Genomic DNA, 9,549 nt, shown 5'->3' with positions numbered 1-9,549 from the left:
AATGCTATCTTGGGTACGACTACACACTTAGCAGGGAAGCTACAGCAGCACAGGCTTCAGTGTGGGCTAGCTGTCCCAGTAATTATCCAGAGTTCCCAGTGGGCTTGTACTGCTGTGGCTTTCCTGTTCCAGGACCTGAACTAATTCTTGATGCAGTGTAGACATACCCTTAGATACAGATCTACATCAGCAGCTGTGTATAGCTGAATGGTGCGTCAAGGAACCACAGTGGAGCAATAGTGCCATAAAGAAGATTCCCAATTTCAGTGCATAAGAAATGGAGCTGTCAGTGAAGAAGTATCTGGTATCTTTTTCATCAAAAGAGCCAGAGCGAGGCGTAAGCAGACTAAGCAATTGGTTAGAGCACCAAGCAGTTCAAGGGGGGCCCCCCTTTTTGCTTTTTTAGTATGTATTGTGTGATGGGGGGCACCCTGCTTAGGCCCCCAATGGGCTAGCACTGCCTCCGATAATTGTTTTTTGGCACTGGAGATTTAGAATACATGGAAATAGATAATTGATTTGAACCTGCACTGATTTAAATAGGAAATCCTCCCATGAAAGATGGGCAGGATCAGGGAGGCCTGGGGCCCTTATTTTTTCCCTGAGGAGAATGGATAAAATTCTGCCCAGTTTTAGCCATCCTATCCACTAATTCTGCCCTGTGCATTACCTTTACCTTAGGTGGGTTAGCACAGATGTGAGGGTAGATTTGGTCCTTTGTATATATTCATGGTGCAGTTCAGATGCACCAAGCAAGAATTTCCCAAGTTCTCCTTAAAATCCGGAACTTGCTTATTAGTGACATTCATCTTCCCTAGCTGGGTCAAGGCAGCTCTGATCAAAGCTACCTCTGCATTTTTTTTTTTTTTTAAAAGTATTTTCTGAACTCTGGTATGGGTGACTGACCTTTAGAATAAGCCGCAATACTGGTGCAATGCAGCTAGGAGTACCAAACCAGGGGCTGACAGATAAATGAAAAGTGATTGGCTTGGCTGAGGTATACCTGTCACATCAATGCTGCCCGTGCTGCGTGGGGTTCACATATTTTTCTATAAATCTGTTATATAAATTGCTGGGGAGATTTGCATCTACAGCTCTGTGCTTCATAGACCTCCACCCTCATATTTAAAGATACTTTGTTCCTTTCCCCCTCAGAATGTTCGCTCAAGGGAGGGTTTATGTATTAAAAAGGTAAAATCAAATCAAACAGCAGTGGCTTTTTCTTTAAAGTAAACAGAGCAAAGGCTATCTCTGTCAGCCACAGCAGAAAGTCAGGTGCATGCTGACAAAGAGAAGATTATGAAAGTATATCCCCTACAACAGGAGATTGTGGGCTTTTTTTTAAAGCAGGAAATGGGGTTTTAAGGCTACAGGCTTTTTCCCCACATAATTTTTTCCTTAAAAATGTTAATATGAAAAATGCAGCTTCCTTTGCAAAAACTTTTTTACTACAATCCAGATTATGGGCAGGATTCGGAAAAAGGTGCTGAGCACTTACAGTTGCCATGAAATCAATAGCCCTGTGGGTACACAGCATCTCTGTGGATCCAGCCCAGCGTCAGGATGATTCAGTAACCAGAAAGAATTACTCCTGGATTACCATTAACGAGCAGTATGTTCGAAGCTCTAGATCCATTGGCAAGTTTGATATTACCCTCTAGTAAAGCTATTTTGCACAGTCGTATCAAAGGGCATTTAGCAAATGGCAGGATCTGGCCCCACTAATGTGTACTTTGCTGCTTCTTGGAAATTAACCTTCATCTTCCTTTCCTGAGTTGATCAGATTCTCTGATTTATCTTTGGTTTCTGAGCTCTGTGCTAAATTATGTTATGTTCCGTTAACCTTTGTTATGCCAAGTTGTAAACAAAACCAGTGCAAATAACACAAAGGGACATCGTGACCATCAAAGCCAGGTGCTTTTTGAAGAAAATGGCAAAATATGAAAGCACTCCATTTTGCATCTATGCTGGTATGTATCAGATGGGTGTTTTGGTGCATAATTATACTCATTTCTTATTGCTTTATTCTGAGATTTTTGTTTGTTTGTTGTTCCTAGGGAGTCATGTTATTATCCAAGGGACAGAGCCTGGCCCCTTCTCTCTCTTTCTCTTCACTTCAGTGGTGTCAAGGAGACAGAGAGCTGCCTGAACAAGGCAGTTGGGAATTCCCCTAATGTAATGGAAAGTCTTGGGGGGCAGTGGGTAGCTAGCTCTGTGCCACCTGCCCCATCCTCACGCACAGGGGACTTTGCTGGGTGAGCTGGGGTTAGGAGGCAGTGGACGCTGTGCGTGCTGTGTGCTGGAGAGATCTGGTCCATAGGGGACTGCTCTAGTTACTATAATTTAGAGCATCCCTAAGACTGCTTTAAATTATGCCAGAGGGTGGCTTGACTTGTTCAGACCAAGGATCCAAAGAGCAGAAAGATGGCTTACCACCTCTTATCTGCTCCCCTGTGGGTCCTTTGATGAGCACAATCTAGCTTCTGACCCCTAATTTCTACCAGATTGCAATGTGAACACAAATTTTTGACACAGACCACATCACACACTGAGATTTTTGGTCAATCAGACCCCATTCCCCATATTTGTCTTAATAGCAAGAAGTCTTAAATGCATGTGAATAATTTCCCATTGGTTAGACTCTGGTGCAGTTTCATTCTCTGTTAGCTCTCATTGCTATCTCTACTAATGGAAGTCTCCTCGGTTGTTGTAGTTGTTATTGAATGACATAGTGAGCAGCCTTCAGTGAAGCCCAGCAGTAGATGTAGTAATCGTTGTCATGGAGCCACAGCTACACCCCAGCTTCGGAAAAGTTTCTTGGAGGAGCCCTTTCTGAGTGCCAGACCCCACCAGGGGGCTCACTGTTCCTTCAGGGCAGCTAACGGGGGCCTTCTGAGACTGAATCCCTGGGGCTTCAGCAATCCTGCTTCATGCTCTGAGTTTTGGTCAGTGAGTCCAAATGAGAGATACTCCTGGTAGAGACATTAATCTTCAGGGATTAATGCACTTCAGCAAGCATTCACAGTGACACTCAAACAGCATTGTCAAAATAGTAGTGTTTATTAGTCAACTGGACCACAGCATAGGAAGTGCTTAGATTAGCAAAGAGAACTGAAGGTTAAAGCATAGTCCAAGTCCATTCTGGTTAGCAGAAAGCCCAGCCAAGCTATAGTGAACTCCATGTTCAGGCTCTCCCCTCAGCCTGACCTCTGCAGTCAGTTCCCAGGTAAGAGCCCTGACTCGTTCCAGTAGCCAACTCTTATCCCCCCCCACCTCACACCTTCACAGTCTTTTGTTCTCTAGCTGGGGGACTTTGCTCAGCTTCCCTGCTAAGCAGTGGGGAAATCTATCTTCCTCTGGGTTGTAGGTGCGAGGTCTGAATGTCCTGGTGATTAAGTTTTCCATTATCTTCTCAGATTCTCCATTTATACAGGGTTGGCCTCGGCCCATCCATGTGAATGACTCATTCAGACTCAGACACTAGGTGACATTCCCACCAATGTCTCTTAACCTGCCCTTTGAGCTAACAGTCCTTTTTCTCCCACTGGGTAGCCATGCACAATATAGGGGAAATTGAGGCACACATAGGGGTCATAAAAACATGACAGAAAATTCCTACTTCATCACAATCATATTAAACTTAGACCTGAGTACAGGAGTGGTCTTTATATACAGTTACAAAGGCCTACTACTGCATGGTACTTTGTGCCCTTGGTTCCCATTGCATGATTCGAAGGTACAGTAGTATCACTAAGGAGGTGTTTAGCATCTCCCAGGATCAAGCTTTATGGGATAACAACCACATTTATATTCTTTTACTGTAGAGGTGCACTGGCTGCATTAATTAAACATGGCTAAGCTGTTCTTATAGCGCAGAAGCTGTTCCCAGATTTGGGATGAATAAGTGTTCATCATCATCACATGTTCTTGCTTTGCAAAAAGAATGCAAAATATTTAGCTTATAGAATTCAATATTCATTTTCTCTGTCTAGCTAGACCTATCTAGCTTCTTCCAACAGAAACCAAGAGCTTGGGAGGATTTAAAAGAAAATTATATGAATAATAATGTTTATGTTAGAAAAGATAAACACATTAGGGATCTAGACCCTCAGGCTTTAGGATATAGGTTTACCAATATCTATCTGGAATTCAGAAGAGACTTCTCCTATACATAGATTATTTCATGTCTGTCTTGCACCTTTTTCTGAAGCACCCGGTATTAACCATGGTCAGATATATAGTAGACTATATGGACCACTGGTCTGAGCTGATGGAAATGCCTGTTCTATTATGATGATTTATCATTCAAGCACCCAGAAATATACAAGTCATCATACACAACAATGGTATGGTCCCCAATTCTAAGAATTGTATAATCTAAACTTGTTTACAACAGGATAACTTTGTGCATTAGCTGTACCTATGTAAAAACATAGTGGAGACATGGCACTGTACTTTCATCATGGGGTAACTAAGCAAGATCAACCATGGATTGGGGGAATAGTGCTGACCTTGCCTAGCTACCTTAAGGTTTTGCAGCGAGTTAACTATTGCATGTTAATTATCTCGCTCTGTGTGTGTGGGCAGGACTGGGCTGGGGGGAACTATGTGCTGTTGAAGACATAGCCTAAGACCGATAGGATAAGATGTTAGGAAAGGAGGGCAGAGAGAGAAGTGGGGGGAAAGAACGATGAAAATTGCTGGCCAGCTTCTTCCAGGAGAGGGTTACCAGAGAAGGACTGACAATATTTCCACAAAAGCTTTAAACCAATCCAAAGGTTTCTCTATCAGATCCCTATTTTTGTATTGAATTCTATATGTGTTTAGAGAAGCTCTAGAACCCTATTCGTTTTCATCCCAATTTAAAAATCGATAGGACTGTTCTATAAGAGGTTGTAAAAAATGAAAGAGGCCCAGTGCACAATATTTTTCCTGTAAGTAAAAGTGTAATTGTCTGCTCAGCTTGAAGAAATTTTTTTGCCTTTCTTCCCAGGCACCAAAGACAGTATATAAGCACTTTTCTATCTGTGACTACGACTTTTGTCCTTTTGCCCTTTCCCATAACTCACCACTGACCCTGAGGCAGGTTCCAAAAATAATTGGGGCTACTTTATGGAATCAATAGGAACAGTTGATTGCTTGTTATTCCTTGCAGGGTTGCTTTACTTCCTTGTTTCTCATTGTGCTCCAGTCCTATGGCCTTTTGTTTGTTTGTTTTTTTTGTTTTTAAATGAACACAACTAACCAAGTCAGTCGTCTGTCTGGTGCATTTTTCTTTTAGTCAAAGAGAAATTCAAAATATGTGTATGTTTTAAATTGACAGGGAACAAAAAGAGTCACATTGCTCCTAGACAGTGTCTGGATGGAAGGCACTAGAGCAGGGGACTTTCCTGCCTATAGTTGCGTTCATTTCCCTCTTTGAATCTTTTCCAAAAAACTCTCCTGCTAGGGATGACTGACTTTTACAGCTAGTTTATAAAAAGCCTGATCTTGCAAAGTACAGAGCATCCTGTGCTCCCCTGGACGTCATGATATATACTGGATACCTGACCTGAACTTCAGTCATGACGACAGCGATCGTTGAGAGACCCGTCCCTGTGATGGTAGGGGAGGTGCTGGTCAGCACCTTGCACGATTGGCCCCAAAGATATTTCAAGGGTGCGTCTACACAGCCCGCAGGAGCAAGCCTTCCACCCCGACTCCATCGTTTTGGGCTAGTGGTGCTTGTGCTAGCACTCATAAGTAGTTGCATAGACAGTGTGGCTCAGGATGTGAGATTGTGGCTCAGGATGGCGTTTGGACTCTGAAGCAGGGGGAGAGGGTGGGCTAGAGCCCGAGCTGCAGCTTCAAAGTCCTGTCTACATAGCTATTTTTAGAGCGCTAGCATGAGGCTTTCAAGCCCAAATCTGTCAACATGGGCAGCGAGGTCTTATTCTTGCAGGCTGTGTAGACGTACCCTTTAAGAGCAAAGGAGAAATCCTGGGCCCATTGAAGTCAATGAGAGTTTTGCCACTGGCTTAACTGGAGCCAGGATTTCACTGCAGTGATTTGGCTTTTGAGTGTACTGGGTTGCATCAGATGGCAGGTAATTTCACATCTTTTCCTGGGCGTTAATATCTCTAGATTCCATACAAGAATGCTCTGCTCTCTTCCCTTTCAACCTGCATCTCCCTACAAGCTACTCACGTCAAAAACTGCTTATGGGTCTGATGTGAATACACCAATTAGACCAGCACAAATTCTGAGCCGGTAGTCAGTTTGTCTGCGTATGCTGGTGAGTTTTTATTTAAAACTGATTAAATAAAACATCAAGCCTGACAGCAAGTCTACTTATCATTTTGGCCCCTAGAAAAATAAACTGGACTCTAATTTCATTATGACTTTGCATCAGAATAATTTCATTCAGATTTATGACCTGAACTCATGTATATGTATTCAAGATATTAATCTTATCTGTCATTTAAAATGAATGTCTTCAAATCGGGTGCATGGTATATTTCTATTTGTACAGCAAATCTCCAAACCAATTCTTTCTGGATAATTAACAGATTTCAAACCAGTTTGGGGGGCAGTGCAGTTATAATAATTTGTTCCAGAGTTCAGATTCATACTTGATTGACTTTAATATGTCGCAATAAGTTATATAATTTAGACATAATAAAAGCTTAAATGAAAGTGTCAATTTGTTCAGTACCACATTGCAAACTAGTGTTTTAGTATATCTCTTTTCTAAGGAAATTTAACTGGGGGGAGTTGTAATTTGGCTATCTGCCAAATATTCTTATGGCTATTTACAGTATACAATTCAGCTTGAAACTGACATAAGATATTCTCTAATATGCATGTCAGATTTGCATACAGAGAGAATGAGACATTTTTAATTGAGGAGGCCAAGCTCATGCTTGTAATTCCATCTGAATTGGTGGAGGAGTAACATTAGACATGACTTCAGCTCAAGGACTTTAAGTGTGAATGTAGAATCAAATATTTTTGTAGAGGAATTCCTTCTTCTAAAGAAGCCATGTAGATTCTGGCCACATTGTTGATCATACATTTTAGATCTATTTCTCTGTCATGTACACAGGCATGTTTCTAGCTAAACTGCCAGATCCTGCAGAGAGCTATGTGGATGTACACCTTGCTAGGCAGTGTGTATCTACATGGGACAACGTGCCTTTGTTGGGAGAGCATTCTTCAACCTTGCATGGGCAACAGTTTCTGTCCTGTCTACTGTACACCTGTAAGGTGAAATCCTGAACCTATCATAGTCAATAGTGTGTAAAGAAGAAGAGATATGGCTGTGGGTGGTCTTCCTTACTCCCAGTCCTTGCAGTAAAATTCCAATGCTCAGCATTCCCTTATTGAAAACTCCTATAGAAAATATTAATGTCTCTACACTTTGTTTTGGACCATCTCTTAAAATACTGTACCTTTGATATAGAATTCTATAGGATGGCTTGAAAATATTCTAGGAGTTTTTACAGTCATTTCTTTAGAATCTTGTTACATTTTGATATTGGTTTTATTGGTATTAAATTCTAAAGACCTATTACGTTTCCATAGGGTTTTTGTTTATACGTAATTGCTCTTGAATTCTGAGTAAGAGCTCAGATCCTCAAAGGTATTTAGGTGCCTAACTCCCATTGATTTTATGGGGATTAGGTGCCTAAATGCCTTTCAGGATGTAGACCAAGTTATTTACACAGCAAAGGTGCTGGTGCTGACCTATGTTAACCAAATTAATCTCTGGCATAACTTCTGAGCTCAAGGATTCAATACATCTAGACCTATTGTGGTCAGGACAGGAAATCAGTATCTTGCCCTTGTACATATGAACATCTTCACTCTATTTTTCTCAGTCCATGACCTGTCCCCTTCTCAATAGAAAAGGAAGAACAGTGGTGATGCTCCTGATGGTGGCAATATATCAGAGGGCTAAGTTGTCACATTAACCTGTGCTGGTGGTCCGAGCCACTCTGTATTAGGGGCCAGATTGTGCCTTCACCCAAAAGGCTGTGAAAGTGGAGCTCTGAGGCACTGAGTACAAATAATAGATAAAATAACTAATTAAGTGTATCCTGAATACAGTACCACTGAAGTGCAGCCCCATCTAAGGGACTGGCTGGCAGAGAGGTAGGGCACAATGTGACCTGTGGTGCCTAGGGAAGCCTCCCTGAAAATCCCAAGGTCAGGGCAGGCTGCAAAAGGGAGAGCAGATACTCCCAAGACTGGTGGGTAACACTGAAGTTAAGCCTCCGAACCAGTCACAAACTGTGCTTCTGATCCCCCCACACTGGTTATCAAGAAGCAAAAAACAAATCTTACAGCTCCCTTTACTGCATTCTAGTTCTCTGGCTCCCAATCAGCACCTAGGTCCAGTTATTTTAAAACACTACTGACTTATACAAAACCGAAGGCAAGGGTGGCAAGTTTGTATAATTTTGATGGTGCCCAGAACGGGTCCAAGTCCCTCCCCCCCACACCTGCCTAAGGCTCTGGGAGGGAATTTGGGTGCGGGGTCTGGACTGGGGTAGGGGGTTGGGTGCAGCACTCACCTTGGGTGGCTCCTGAAAGCAACCTGCACCCCCCTCTGGCAGCAGCTCCTAGGCGGGGGGCCAGAGGGGTCTCCGTGCACTGCTGCCCACAGGCACCGCCCCTGCAGCTCCCATTGGCTGCAATTGGCAGAGTCAGAGCTCGGGATGGGGGCAGCATGTGGAGACACCCCCTCTTCCCCCCAGGGGCTGCAGGGATGTGCCAGCAGCTTCTGGAAGTGGAGTGGGCAGGCAGGAAGCCACCTTTAGCCCTGTTGCCCTGACGGTGGTGGTGATGGTGGCCCTGGGCCCTTTTAAATCTCCCAGGGGAGGCAGGTGGGCCTGGGGGGGCTGCTCTGGGGGAGGCACATGGGGGCGGCAAGCTGGGCCGGGGGACAGACCAGATCCCGAACTTTGGTGTAGCCAGGCCCCAGTGCTCTCATATTGGTGGAGCATGGGCACCATGGGCCCATACAATTCACTGCCCCTGCCCGAAGGGTCAGCCACATTACCCGTCAGTGTAGGTTTGGATCTTACCCAAAATACCATGCTACCAGCCAATCCTTTAGTGTCTAAAACTAAAGGTTTATTATAAAGAAAAGAACAAGAAGAGATGGTAAAACAGTCACATACATACAAAAACTTCATAGTCCATATATCAGGTTTCTAGCAGTATTGGTGAGTTTGCTGGCTTGAAAGTCCCTCTGGAACATGTCCACAGCTTGGATGGGTCATTCAGTTTAGAGCTTCTGTTTGTATCAAAGTTCCTGCAGAGGTAAGAAGCAGGATTGAAGACAAAATGAAGAAGATGTAGCTGCCTTTTATAGTCTTTTGCCATACGGCCTTTGTTTCCAGCACAAGTTGCCCAGCATATGGCTTGGAAGGGCATGGCTACACTTGCAGATGTAGAGCGCTGTGAGTTAAACCCGTCTTCGGAGAGCGCAGTAGGGAAAGCGCTGCAGTCTGTCCACACTGACAGCTGCAAGCGCACTGGCGTGGCCACATTTGCAGCACTTGC

The sequence above is a fragment of the Lepidochelys olivacea genome (assembly GCF_965140295.1).
Source record: "Lepidochelys olivacea isolate rLepOli2 genome assembly, chromosome: 1".
NCBI classification, from domain to species: domain Eukaryota; kingdom Metazoa; phylum Chordata; order Testudines; family Cheloniidae; genus Lepidochelys; species Lepidochelys olivacea.
The sequence above is the reverse complement of the archived record's forward strand: the minus strand, read 5'-3'. Positions refer to the sequence as shown.